The sequence below is a fragment of the Bos mutus genome, chromosome 5 (assembly GCF_027580195.1).
Source record: "Bos mutus isolate GX-2022 chromosome 5, NWIPB_WYAK_1.1, whole genome shotgun sequence".
NCBI classification, from domain to species: Eukaryota; Metazoa; Chordata; class Mammalia; order Artiodactyla; family Bovidae; genus Bos; species Bos mutus.
Window position 1 is genome coordinate 98,986,117 of NC_091621.1, and position 14,937 is coordinate 99,001,053.

Sequence of the window (14,937 nt, forward strand, 5' to 3'; positions counted from 1 at the left end):
CGTTTGGGCTTCTGGGGGTTCTCTCTCAGTCAGTGTGGGTGGCAGAGGGCGGTGAGGGAAGGCAGGGCCAGATGGGGTGGCTGCCTTTCTCAAGAGCTGGGGGCTTCCTGGGGTCAGCTCTAAGGGACGGATCTGGGGTCCTGAGACTGTCTTGGAGACTGTCTTGAACACTGACAGGGTGCTGAGGGGTGGGAGTCAGCGCCCCTGCACCTGTGGAAGGGAGGTTGGCCAGTGGGGAGTGAGATGACTCTAGCTTTGCCCACCTGCCCATGTGCCCCTTGGCGCCCCACCCACCTCAGGAGTGGAAGGAGCCCACTGGGCTCTCCTCACACTCCTGGTTGTGGCCTGTCACTCAGTTGGGTTCTTGAGTTTTGGGGGTGTGACTGTGGGGTGAGGGTGGATGCTGGATGGGACCTATACTGTGGAGGGGATTCTGACCAGGAAAGCTAGCGCCATTCCCTGGGTGGTAGGCTCCAGCGACCTTCCTGGGGGAGGACAGTGGAGGGGAATGGGGCCTTAGGGCTCAACTGAGCCCCACTTGGGGGACAGACCAAGCCTGGGGCTCACTTTTGGGGTGACATTTGCAAAGAAAGGACTGTTCTCCTGGGGAAGTGGAGGGGAGAGGGCCAGCATGGACATGCAGAGCAGACCTCTCCCAACTCCCCAAAACCTGCCCCCAACCTCTCCTCACACTGGATTGATGAAACAGAAAAGCAAGCAGAGAAGCCAGTGATGTGAGAAAGCAGATTCCCTGTTATATTTGCATGACGATTTTACTGTATTTTTCTGAGCAAACATCTGTCGTGTATGTGCCAGTTTGTCCAGACTCCCTGGCCCTCCCTCCCTCCCCGCCGCGCTCCCATTCCCACATTCCCTCTGTTGTGATCTGACAAGCAGCTCTTGAAACCCAGGGAGGGGCCCGCTGTGCAAAAGACCCAAAACAGGTGCCACCAAAAACACCCACCGCCCTCCGACCCACCTCCTGTTTTTCTGGACATCAGGGCCAGCCCACAAGTGCCGCCTCCCCTCCTCCCATCAGCCTCTTCCTGGCCAGGGAAGGGCAGCCCCAGGGAAGGGCACCTGGGGGGACTGCTCCTCTGTCCCACTTGCTCCCATTTTGCAGATGAAGAAGTGGGAGCTCCCCAAAAGGAAGGGGTCTGGTGATTTGCCTGCCGGGAGAGTCAGTCACATTGCTGAGTACAGGAGGCCGAGCTTGGGGTGGCTCTACAAGGGGGGAGCTTGAGGCCCTGAGGGAAGAACCCATAGGGGGAGCCCCTCCCTTGAGGTTGGCCTAGGGACAGCACTGCCCATGGGGAGGAATCCTGCAGCAGGAGCCAGAGCTCCCCTCAATTCCCCTTCATTCTTGGCTGAAGATGACCTATAAAAACCTCAGATAGGCTGACTTTGGGGGGCTTCAGAGGATAGGTCCCCATCTTAACCGCAAGGGTCTTCCACTCCAGGAGCTGAACCCACATTCACAGCCCAGGGCATACAGGTCTATGAAGCAGAATAAGATGACCTCCTGGGTGCCCAGGCCAGGCCAAAGCTCTGGGGAGTGGGGCACACACTGTTGCTCACCCCAGAGGCTTTCCTGCATCTATGTCCTGTGTCCTGTTCAGGACAAAATATTCACAAAAGACTGGTGAACATTTACGTCCAGGAATCTGGCTGGCCGGGGTCCTGTGTTTGTAATGGTGATGAGCACGGTGGACCCCGGTGCCATGGCCTGGGCAGGCCAGGAGGGCATGAAACCAAGAGAGAAGGGAAGGGGGGTGGGGTCTCCTGGGGAGGAAGGGGACAGGGGGGCCTAGTGGAGTGGGGTTGCTGCACCCTGGACCTTCTGGAGGCTGGCTGGCCTCTTTGAATAAACCTTCACAGGAGCTTCCTTCCTTGGCACCTGTTCCCGGGAAGGGACACCCATGGTCTCCTGGAGAATGCAGTAGGGACCGTGACCCTTCTGTTGGAGCTAATGGCCTTCCAGAAGTGAAAAGTCGGGGTCTGGCAGGAAGAAAGCTTAGTCTGGGGTGGCCACCTCCTCGGGGGTCCCAGGCTTGTCTCCTCTCCATAGGAGGGGCCTGTGTTGGCCCCCCAGAGGCTCCTCACCCCTGACCCCTCCTAGGGGACAGAGCAGGAGGACGGTGGTGGCCTGTGTCCAGGCTGGGAAGGGACTGTCTGCGGCGGGGGCGGGGGCGGGGGGTGGGGGTTGGAGTAGAAAGACCCACCTGGGGAGAGGAGGTCTGCAGAATCCCAGAGAGGCAGGGAGAAGAGTCTGAGCCTGGTCGAAGGGCTCTGAGGTTCCTAGCGAGGAGTCGCCCACCTGCACCCCTCCTGTCCTGGACATGTTAACAGATGGGGAAGCAGAAGCACAGGGAGGGGGAAGGAAAGAAATCTTCTAGGGTCTCAAAACATACTAAGGCCAGGAAAGGGGCCAGACATGGGGGACAAGAGTGACAGGTCCCGGCTTATAAGGGGCTTACATGCAGTGAAGGGACAGCCACAAAATGCACAGAGAAGCAAAAATCGGGAGAATAGAGTGGGGAGGGGCCAGGGGAACCCTCAGGGCAGGGGAGCCAAGCTCTGAACGACAGAGCCAGAGGACTAGCCCGCTAGCCAGGGGAGGATGACATGGGAGGGGGGAGAAGTAAGGTTGTTAGGAGGGGCTGGACTCCCCCACGTACCTCCTCCGGTGACCTCCACTACTCTGGCCCTTCCCTGCAAAGACCCCAGGGTTCAGCAGCATCCCACCACATTCCTGAGGAGGGAGTTGGGGCCTTCTTTCTGAGGTGTTGGGATGGGTGGTCAGGCATGAGGAAGCCTGGGGGTGTGAGAGCCCCACAGGGCTTAAGGGGCTCCCCGGAGCTTGCCCGCCAGGCCAGAGTGAAGGTTGGGGCTTACCTGAGGGCAGTGCTGGTCTCCTCTCTGCCGAGACCGCTGCTTCACAGCCACCTCGGTCCTAGGAGCTGCCGTGCTCCTCGTCTGTCCTCCCACCCTTAGGACAGAACCGGTGTTAGACTCCTTGTTCTCATGCCTGCCACCGAGTCCCCCATTAAGTTCCATCACTGCTGCTGAGAAGTAGGGAGAGAAAGGGGGTGGAATGGGGTGGTCTTGAGAGGGTCTGGTCAGCCTCTCCTTCCTTTACCTGCCCCTTGCCAAACAAGCACAGGGCTGGGCAGGGCCGAGGGGGGTCCACTCTTGTCCCCTGGCTTCCTCCACCCCCACCCCTCAACCCTGGCCCTGGAGCCACCAGCCCATCCATCCTGTCCCACGGCTTGGCACCTGGTTTGGGTCGTGCAGAGCTGGGCTCCTGGCCCCGGGCTACGAACCTGTGAACCCCAGCTGTGTGTGGACCTTTCTTCCCGTGGCGGGGCCTGAACTCTCCTTTTCTTCTTTTTGGGGTGGGGGGAGGGGTAACTTCATTTATTTTCTCTTCCCTATATCTGCCTCTCCCTCTTCCCTATTTCCTGTTTTAAACTGAATGGCACGAAATTGTTTTCCTCAACTCGGAGATTCCTGTATGGAGAGAATCAATTTCTATATTTGCAATAAATTTCTTATTTAAAACAACAGGACCAAGGTCTTTGTTGAATGTCGACCCCTCCCTCTGCAAGTTGGGATCCCAGCGCCTCCAGTTTCTGGTAGCCAGTTCCCATCTCCCTTTCTCACCAGAGCCTCACACGCAGGGTTAAGGAAGGGGGCCTATCAAATGGGCAAGTCTTCGCCCATGGTCAAGGGAAAAAGAAGTGTGTCCCCCAGACAGCGCATGGGCCAGCTGGGAACTAAGGGTCACTTTCCCTGCCCCAATCCTAGCCAGCTGGGGGCCGCATGGTGTCATCCCGCTAGAAACGTGGGAGCCCACTGCCATGTGCCCCCACTCCCCTGCCTGGTGTCCTGGCCTCCATTATCACTGGATCTAGACTGCAGAGGTGGAGGAGCATTGGGCATCACTTCAGTCTCAGCTGATTGCCGGGGTTACGCACTGTAGTGAGTGGCCAAGGACCCCACTTTCTCATAGGCCTGCCTCTAACAGCTCTCTGTCCTTAGAGGGTTGGGATGGTGGGAGTACCCTTTCTCCTGGCCAAGGTTGCCGAGGTCAACTTCCAGGCTGCCTGCCTCTTCCAGCCGTCTGCTACCCTTTTCTCCACAGCTCTGAACCACCCCTGCTCCTTCTCAGGAATCAAGAGATACACCTTGTCTCTCTGGACAGGCATGGAGCTCAGGATTCATCCAGTGACGTCAGGCTGAGCTGCCAAAGCTTGGATGGGGAAGGGCGAGTTGGGGAGCCTGGACCCCAGCTCCAAGCCCCAGCCTCCCTGTCTCCCCAGTAGACAGAGCCCCTCCACCTCTCTTCCCAGACCTCTGCTCTCCAACTGCTGCAACGCCCTGCCTCTGGGCAGCCCTGGATTCAGCCTGGATTGCTGTAAGGGAGTTTGGTCTCCCTGACTGAGCTCTTCCCCATGAGTGAGGCCACACTCAGACATTCGGCAGCCCCACCTGGGGTCCGTGTTCTCTGTGGCCCCCCTGGCTCCTGGCCCATGGGCCTTTCCTGAAGCCTTTTGCCTCCCTGGGAGTTGGTATGGATTGGGGGGAGGGGCTCCCCGGAAAGACCCAGGCTGGAGTCCCAGCTTGTATCCTGTCCCCTCCAAGCTGCCCTCAAGCACCCTCTGTGCTGTTGTCCCAAGGTGGTCACAGCCCAGGCCGTGGTCTCCCTCTGCTCGTCAGCTCTTCTCAAGCAGCTGTGTCCTGCTTCCCTGGTAACTTGCCCCCTGGGTGGAGGGGGAGGGAGACAGGTATGTGGGGAAGGGTTCAGAAGAGCAGGTGCTGGAATCTCACAGGCTCTGTCATTTCAGGCCTGCAGGTGGGACTGGCCTAGGGTCCCCCAGCCCAGCCCAGCTACCTTCTTTTGACACTCTGTCTTGGTTTCTCTTCATCAGCATGGGCCTTTTCTCTTGGAAAATTCTTATTATTCCTGAAAAAACAAAGATGTGACTAAGTGTGGACATGTGTGTAGGGGGAGCAGGGTCCAGGTCAGGTCAGATCCTCCCCCTTGTGGCTGCCCCAGCTCCCCCACCCCCCTGAGTGCTACCACACCATGAGGGTTAGGGAGTTTACAGTTACTGGGCGTTTGGAACGTGTCCTCAAAGAGTTTTGCCTTTGGGTACAGAAAGGCTCGCTCCTTTGTTACTTGGATTCCAAAATGAACTATTTACAAAGTTAGATTCAAAGACTCATGGTCTTTCATTTCAATGCAAAAGTTACTCTATGAATAAATCTAGTCAATTTGAACATTCATTTTTAAGGGGACTTTGGGTTAATTTAGGTCCTGCGTACACATGTAATTAAGTAAATGTCCTTAACTCTCCCAAAACTATATCAGGAAATTTAATATATCTGATTTCCTTTTTCAATACTTCATTTATGTGAAGAATCTTGTATCCTGCTAAGTTTCCGCTTACTCCTAGCTTGACTCTGGGTTCTTGTCACGTCCCAAGCTTCTTATCACACTAGTGGTATTTCCAGGAAAATCACAATTCTGAACTAATTCCTTATTTTCAAATCATTGATTTGAATGTCAAGGACACTGGTGCTTTAACATTTAACAGAGCAGACAAACATCAAAAATACCCGGAACACTAAATATCCCAGATCACTCAACACAAATGTTTATTAATTAGGCAAATGTGACATGTTTATTTGGTACCTACTTCTAATTCCTTCTGGGGTGAGGCGGTATTCATCCAGTAAGGAAATAAATGCCTTGTGGGCAATTTTGGGTAAAACCTTGCTGGCTGGGGCTCCCGAGGACTTGAGGCTTCGGGTGGGGTTGGGGTGCTATAGAAAGAGCCCAAGGCCAGGAGGCACCCCACTTTTACACTTTCTGTGTCATTCCCTCCAAATTGGGGTTCTTCCAAACCAGTGCCCGTGGGCCTAGCTGCAGGTGACATGGCTCTTCTGTCTTCTCCAGAAAGTCTGTCAACCCCCCCATGTCCTCTCAACCTTGACCCTGTCTAGCTCAGGACCGCTTCCTCCTTCTCCACATTCACAAACACACCCCCTATATACAAGAGCCCCCACTACCCGAGCTCTGCCGGGGCTTGGTTTGAAGGTGTTCACAGTTCCAAGTTTATTCTGTGACCCCTCACAGCTGCCAGCCAGGGAACTTCTGTTTAGTCACTTAGTTCAATTCCCCTCCCCTGGGCTCCCACTTTGCCTTCACAACAACAAAAAGCTCTTTCTCCCGAAATACCCTCAAATTGAGCCCTATGGGGCTTCCCTGGTTCTCAGAGGCAGCCCCAGGTTTGTGACTCCCAGACCCCTGCTTCTCCCAGGTTGCTGCCTCCTGCCTCTGCCTTGGGGGGTTGAGGTTTCTGTAGGACCCAAGGGCCACCTCCTTTAGGCCTGGCAGGACCCCTGACCTAGGCGCCCTAGCTTACCTTGTCTCCCTACTCGCTGCCAATGGTCTGCGGCCCCTTTTCTCCACAGCTCTGAACCAACTCTGCTCCTTCTCAGGGGTCAAGAGATGCACCTTGTCTCTCTGGACAGGCACAGAACTTGGGCTTCATCCAGTGACCTCAGGCTCAGCTGCCAAAGCTTGGATTGGGAAGGGTTAGTCGGGGAGCCTGAAGCCCAGCTCCAAGCCCCAGCCTCCCTGTCTCCCCAGTAGACAGAGCCGCTCCCCCTCTCTTCCCAGACCTCTGCTCTCCAACTGCTGCAACCCCCTGCCTCTGGGCAGCCCCTGGATTCAGCCTGGGTGGCTATAAGGGAACTTGGCCTCGCTGACTCTGAGCTCTTGCTCAGGAGTGAGGCCACGCACAGGTATATTCAGTAGCCCCACCGAGGGTCAGTGTTTCCTGTGGCCCTCCTGGCTCCTGGCCCGTGGACCTTTCCTGTGGACTTTTGCCTCCCTGGGAGTTGGTGTGGATTGGGGAGGCGAGGTTAGGAAGGACTCCCCAGAAAGACCCAGGCTGGAGGTGTGGATTGGGGAGGCGAGGTTAGGAAGGACTCCCCAGAAAGACCCAGGCTGGAGTCCCAGCTTGTATCCTGTCTCCTCCAAGCTGCCCTCAAGCACCCTCTGTGCTGCTGTCCCAAGGTGGCCACAGCCTGGTCCCAGTCACCCTGTTTACTGACTTCCCAAGCAGCTGTGAAAAGTGATAAAGGGAAACCTCACTAAAATGGACATGGGAGACCAGAAGGGAGAATGCTCAGGCATGTACCATTAGCTATCAATACTGATCCCAACAGAAAGAGATAGACCCTGCTTTTCCGGCAGGAGGTGACACTACCTTAGCACTGCCAGCAGGAGGAAGATTTTCTGCTGGCTTGAAAGTGAAAGTGAAAGTGAAGTCGCTTAGTCGTGCCTGACTCTTTGCGACCCCATGGACAGTAGCCTGTACCAAGCTCCTCTGTCCATGGGATTTTCTAGGCAAGAGTACTGGAGTGGATTGCCGTTTCCTTCTCCAGGGAATTTTCTTAACCCAGGTATTGAAGCCAGATCTTCATCATAGACAGACGCTTTGCCATCTGAGCCACCAAGGAAGTCCCTGGCTTGGCAACAGCTAAGTGTCACATCTCAGCCAGAGTAAAGCAGTTTTCCTCCAGTGGACTTTTTGTTTATAACCGCCCCTCCTAGGTCCCCTTCTCTATAAGAGTTTCCTCTCCTTCACTTTCTTGGGATTTACAAGTATTTCACCAGAGTCCCCAAGTTGCAATTCTTGGCTGCTCCCACATAAATCCATTTTGCTGGTAGAATAACTGGCTGTTTTATTATTTTAGGTTAATATAGCCCATGTCTTGTTTCCTAAGGGAAGGTTCGCTATGAACTTGCACCATGGGAGGAGGAGGAGAAGGAGCAGGCTTGTGGGGCTGGGGGTGGTCTGAGGAGCAGGTGTTAGAATCTCACAAGCTCTATCTGCTCAGGCCTGCAGCTGGGGTTGCTCAGAGGTCCCCAAGCCTCGGTCAGTTTCAGGGTGCCCTGCCCAGCTGCCTTCCCCCTTGCCCTCCCCTGCTGTCATTGTGAGGATGGGGGAGGGGGTGTGTGTGTCTACAAACCTATCCTCCAGGAAGGACTTGGAATAAAGTCCTCAGGAAAAGAGGCTCTTAGAAGGATCATGTACACATGGTAAGGCCAGCAGCTAGGACCTGGATCTGTGCTTCTCTTAGGCCCCAACACTTCCAGGACTTTCTTTCAACCTGAGAATTACCTTTCCAGGTCACATGAAGTCTTCCTTTTGAGGGAAGGTAGAGGGGGTGGGACATGGGGAGGTGGGCTGCCTTCCAGGCCTAAATGCAGCCCATGCTTATGCCTTGCTCGTCTCTTTGGGCCTGCACCCCCCCAACTGGTCCCTCTACTCCTCACAGCCTCTTCCTCCCAACTGGGTGCCTCAGGGAGCTGCAGGGACCCACACACTCTACTCCTAGGTGAGTTGAGCCAAGTGCATGTCCCAAAGCCAGATCTCCCCAAACTGCAGTAAGGAGGGCCTGGCAGTGGACCCAAGGCACCCACTGTTGAGGAAGGAGAAGGGACTGCATAGAAAATATCCTTCTCATCCTGGGGGACCCCAAAGGTCCTCATCCAGGGACCTCAGGCTCCTTTGCACTACTGTTTGCTGCTGGGCCACCAGCCCTTCTTCCAGACCCTTGCCATCCTGTTGGGACTAGAAACGCCTTCTTTCAGGAAGGTGTCTAGATTTTGCCCATCAGCAGTAATAGTGACAATTGGAGGGTATAGCCAGCTTTCAGCTTATTCCCAGGAGCGAGGCACCAGTGTCCTGTGACAGGTTCCAGGCATCTCCTTCTATCTCTGCCTTGAGTGCTTGGAGTATCTGGGGGACCCATAGGCTTCTTCCTTCAGGCCAAGGCAAGGTCAGCCTCCAGGCTTCACTGGACCTCTGCTTGCACATGACCCCTCTTACTTGCACTGTCTCCTGTTGCCCGACCACAACAGTCTGTGGGCCCTTTCTCCATGGTTCTGAACCACCCCTGCTCATTCTCAGGGATCAAGAGATGGAACTTGTCTCTCTGGACAGGCATGGAGCTCAGGCTTCATCCAGTGACCTCAGGCTAAGTTGCCAAACTTGGATAGGGAAGGGGAAGTGGAGGAGCCTGAAGCCCAGCTCCAAGCCCCAGTCTCTCTGTCTCCCCTGTAGGCAGAGCTGTAACAGGAGGGAAAGGGGCAAGGCACAACTTTTGAAAGAATAACGTAGCCCAAGGACACAACATAAACTGATTAGAATCAAATGGGACCAAGATGGCAGACAAGACTAGACCCTGATCCTGAATCAGCAAGAGAAATGACACACCCAGAGGTGCCATGACAGCTCCAAGGCACTATTAAAAGATCAAGGACTGGGAGGCGGCCCAAATCCAGGAAATCTCTGCCCCTTCCCCAGAATAGTTGGAATAGTCCTCCAACTCATTAGCATATGAAAATACCTAGCCTATAAAAACTAACCATGCCACAGTTCACAGCCGCTGCATTCGCCCTCTGTGATGGCCCACACTCTGTATGTGGAGTGTGCTTCTCTCTGTTTCTGAATAAATCCACTTCTTACCTATCACTTTGTCTCTTACTGAATTCTTTCTGTGATGAGATATCAAGAACCCGAGCTTCATTAGGTCCTCAGGTATTGTGGGTTCTGGCTGGGTTTGAGTCCCAGCTACCTGGGCTCAAGTCCCAAGCAGGGTTTTGGCTGGGTTTGAGTCCCAGTCATGTGGTTCAAGTCCCAAGCAGGGTTTTGACTGGGTTCGAGTCTCAATCTGTGGTAAATGGTTTCAGAGCCCCTCCCCCTCTCTTCCCAGACCTCTGCTCTCCAACTGCTGCAACTCCCTGCCTCTGGGCAGCTCCTGGATTCAGCCTGGATTGCTGTAAGGGGATTTGGCCTCCCTGACTCTGAGCTCTTCCCCATGAGTGAGGCCACACTCAGACATTCGGCAGCCCCACCTGGGGTCCGTGTTCTCTGTGGCCCCCCTGGCTCCTGGCCCATGGGCCTTTCCTGAAGCCTTTTGCCTCCCTGGGAGTTGGTATGGATTGGGGGGAGGGGCTCCCCGGAAAGACCCAGGCTGGAGTCCCAGCTTGTATCCTGTCCCCTCCAAGCTGCCCTCAAGCACCCTCTGTGCTGTTGTCCCAAGGTGGTCACAGCCCAGGCCGTGGTCTCCCTCTGCTCGTCAGCTCTTCTCAAGCAGCTGTGTCCTGCTTCCCTGGTAACTTGCCCCCTGGGTGGAGGGGGAGGGAGACAGGTGTGTGGGAGAGGGTTCAGAAGAACAGGTGGAATCTCACAGGCTCTGTCATTTCAGGCCTGCAGGTGGGACTGGCCTAGGGTCCCCCAGCCCGGCTCTGGCTCAGGGCCACCTGTTCCAGTTGCTTTTCCCTTGCCATTCATGAGGTCTCTTTATGCCATAGCTGTGAGGATGGGGGTCTGCTAACCCCTTCTTCCAGGAAAGCCCTCAAATTCTGCTCCCTAACAGTAGGCTATTTAAGATGGTCTCACAGCAGCTGAGGTATTTTCCTCATTATTTTCTAGACTGTGAGGTTGGAGAATCCAGTTCTGGGTCTGGACTCTCTTGGCCCCAACTCATCCCGCTTCCCTGACTCAGTTCAGTTCAGTCACTCAGTCATGTCTTACTCTTTGCAACCTCATGGACTGCAGCATGCCAGGGTTCCCTGTCCATCACCAACTCCTGGAGCTTGCTCAAACTCATATCCATCGAGTTGGTGATGCCATCCAACCATCTCATCCTCTGACATCCCCTTCTCCTCCCGCCTTCAATCTTTCCCAGCCATCAGAGTCTTTTCCAATGAGTCAAGTCTTTGCATCAGGTAACCAAAGTATTGGTGCTTCAACTTCAGTATCAGTCCTTCCAGTGAATATTCAGGACTCATTTCCTTTAGAATTGACTAGTTTGATCTTGCAAGAGACTGAGCCAGACTTGCCTGTGAGTGTCCAGGAGTCTCCAGTGGAGGTGTGGGTCGACAGTGGCCTGCCACAGGGTCAGGGACACTGAATACAACAGTCCTGGGAGCCCTGGCATGCTGGCATAAATCCTTTTGAAGGAAGTCGCCATTATCACCATTACCCCTATGGGAGGGAACACTACCCCACCCAACAACAGAAAATTGGATTAAAGATTAACTGAGCCCCACCCATCAGAGCAAGACCCAGATACCTGAACAGCCAGTCCCTCCCATCAGGAAGCTTCCACAAGCCTCTTATCCTTATCCTTCAGAGGGCAGACAGAATGAAAACCACAATCACAGAAAACTAGCCAAACTGATCACATGAACCACAGCCTTGTCTGACTCAATGAAACTATGAGCCATGCTGTGCAGGACCACCCAAGACGATTGGGTAATGGTGGAGAGTTCTGACAAAATATGGTCCACTGGAGAAGGGAATGGCAAATCACTTCACCATTCTTGCCTTGAGAACCCCATGAACTGTATGAAAGGCTTGCCTGATTACAGGTCCCAATTTGTCACTTCTCAGCCTCTGCATTTGTAGTCTCGCTCAGGGTGAGCACTCAGCCCCCAGGAGCCACCTTCTCAGGGCTCTTTACCTGCAAGAAAGATACAGGTCAGATGTGACAGTTCTGGGCACACTCATTGTTCGTCCTTCCCCCTCCTATGGGTCACCCACTCTCTGTTCCTAGCCCTGCTCTCATTTTTGCCATCTTGGGAACTCAGCTACTGTCTCCTTCCATGGGTCCTTAGCTCTCAGAGTGTCTTCCCCCTTCACACTTGTCTTTGGCCCCGAGACATCCTGATGTGTGAGCCAAGGTGGCAGGGTCTCTGATGCTGCCACCCTCATCAGCAGTTAACTCAGGGCTTACTCCCTCCCCACTGTCTCACTGGTGCCCGAAGGGGTCTGTGACTGGGTCTCCACTGTCCACCCTCCACATGAGGCCCAAGGCTGCCTCTCTGCCTGGCCTAGGTCCCCATTTTCCTCCCGTAGGCCTGGGTTGCCAGGCCTATCTGTCCTCTCTCCACAATGCCAAGTCTATCACATCCATTCCTGCCCAGCTCCCATGGGAATTGGAAGCACCACCCCAAATCTCCTTTCTTGGACTGAAATACCTCCCCCCATGACATCCCTGACAGCCTGTCTTGGGTCGTCATGGTTCTTGCCAAACTAAGCAAGATCACATGTGAGGGAGTCACAGTGACAGAGGTGAAGACCTGGAAGTTGTAGCCTCTGAAAGTCCTTGTCCTCAGTATTCTTGCCTGCCTTTTTCCTGACCTCCTCCTCCAGCAACCACCCCTCCGCATCAGAATCTATAATGGCCCAGGAGGTAAAACCCACTCATCCATTCTTTCTTCTAGTCAATACAAAAACCATTTCTGGTCCCTGTCCGTATTAGCGAGACACAACAGCTATGAATTTGGCCTGGACTCTGTTGAAGACAACAGAATTTTCTATAACCAGTTGAAACGGAGAAGAGTTAATGAGAGGGGGACCAAGAGCTGTAGAGAATTATCGGGCGAGCTGAAGACCCAGACTCGAGCTTGTGCTTTCTGGATTGACTTTCTAAGTAACAGTGCAGACCTGGGTCACCTAGGAGGCAGCTGCCCCTTGGTCCATTAGCAGGATCCAGGCTGCTGGTGCCAGGACAACAGTGGCCCAGTGGATACTGGGCCATGGAAGCTGACGATGGGCTGAAGGTTCCTCTGCTAAGGCAGGGGATGGTCACCGAAGTATACCCTCTGGTTCATTGCCTCCTTCCACATCTCTGCAAAGAGCCCCTGATCTGCAGAACCGAATCTTCCCGACACTCAGCTTCAAGAGCGTCTTACTTGGGCCAGTTTTTAGCTTTCTGGCCTCTATAGTGCCTGGAGGTACGCTGTAGGGCAATGGGCCAATCCCGCCTGTCCACTGTACAAACCAAGTTAAATCGAATTCCCATAGCAACTCTGGGAAGTAGATGCTTTAGCTCCGCTTTACATTTGGGAAATGGAACAGGGTCAGAAATAGAAATTCCCCTGAGCTGGCACGGCTTATCAGGGGCAGCCTGGGAGGGAACCCCACCCCACTTGACTCCTAAGCTTCGCTCATTCCTTTAGATAGCTTCATCCAGACATTCCCTCAGGACAGCGCTCAAAGGCCCGAGGCCCAGTTAGGACACTGCAGGACATCTCAATCTGTAGGCCAACAGAGAGCAGAGGAAGGCCAGCTTCAGGCCTAGGACCTGTGGCCATCCTGAGCCTCGGACTGAGGTAAGATGTCCTAAGCACTATCAGACCCTGCATTCTGATTCTTTCTATTAGAATTCTGGTTACTTCTAATATATCTATGCAAATTCCTCATTTCAAGATGAGATGAATGAAGTCCAGAAAATAGGGGATGGGGGAGAAAAACTTCCCAGTCATAAGGAGTATGGTATGACCTGAGAGGATGGAGGTCAGGCCTCACACTATTTCAACTAGGCCCCAGACAAGGGAAGGGAAGGAGGCAGATGTGACTAGCATCAATAGGGGACCTGCCTTGGGCCACACACATCAGAGGGCCTGCTTTGACCTGCCTCCAGCACCCTGTTCCTCCCTGCAGGGCAGTGAGTCTACAGGGCCAACATGTGCATGCCCAAGGTCTCCCTATTCTAGATCCTGCTTGAAATAACCTGGGATGCCGGGGTCATCTGTCCAGTTGGTCTTAGGCCTGCTTCCACAGTCTGTCTGCTCAGGGTGAGCACGTCTCCACGTGGGCACAAGAGATGGCCAAGGGGTAGCTGTGAGTGGGAAGTGTGGACACAGTCTAGATGTATGGGTTGGGGGGTTGCTATTTGCATGCATGTGAGACCCCTTAAGTTGTAAGAAAGCACTGGGAAGAGAAGAGAAGGGGTTGTGGTGGGCCAGAAAATGGGGGCTTGGTTTCCCAGAGCCACCACACTCAAGGCATCCAAGGATTTGAAATTCACATCTTCCTAGGTCATTATGAAGGTATATTTGTCAAAGCAGGAGGATGTGCTAATGATTTCTAAGCTTGATTTATAACTTAAATATTTAGACCTACAGTATCTGAGCTTCCCTTTGTATTCTTGCCCAGGCCTTACTAGCACTTGGAGAGGGGTTCAGCTTGGGGGAGCTTAGGGTGCCCTAAGTGAAGGGTGGGAGGAGGAGCCTACTGTTTGGAAAAAAAGGCTCAATAAATGGTGTTGGATGAGTAAATGGTTTTGCTTTTTATGTCTGGGCAGGAGCAGGATGGGCTTGGAAGCCAGTCATAGGAGAGGGAGTGACACTGCAAAGGGGAGGAAAGAGGAGTGGATATGGCCTGGCTTGGGCACAAGGGTTAGGAGGCTGGACTCTTGTCTCCTGGAGGAGTGAGAGGATGAAGGAACTAGTTTCTGAGGGAAGAGAGGTGGCATGGATCAGATGAAGTCAGAAAGGCCATTTGCATTTGGGGTGTGTCCTTCCTTTGCCTTGCTGAGTAAATCGCCAATTTCTTCTTCCCTCTTCTGCTGCTCAGCGGAATCCCCAGCCCAGATGGTTTTCCTAGTTTCTTACTCTGAGGGTCAACCCACGAGCCTATGTGCTAGGTGGAGCCCTGGCCCTGGCTGGTGTATGCAGTGGAGAAAGCTCAAGGAGACACGGCCTCTGGTTCCTGGGAGCTGAGAGATGCTGAGGCAGAACAAGGGCCTCCGGGGTGGGGAATGGGGGCGTGGGGGTGAGACTGGGGGCAAGGGCCAGGCATGGGAGCTGCCGGATGTTACCACCCCTTAACTACTTGTAAAGTTCTTCAGGTGAGGCATGAATGCTGGGCTGTAACCCTAGTAGACAAGGGGGCCTTGTGTGGCTCAGTCTCTGAAGTGAACACTATTCCAAACAGCCTAGCCTCCCCGTCAAACAACGATAAAAGAGGAATGCTGCTCTTTGCTCTCTTGAAGTACATCTAGATTGCAGTTAGGATTCATGGCAATTCTTCTCAGAAAATCCTTCTTTATTCTGCTCATTTG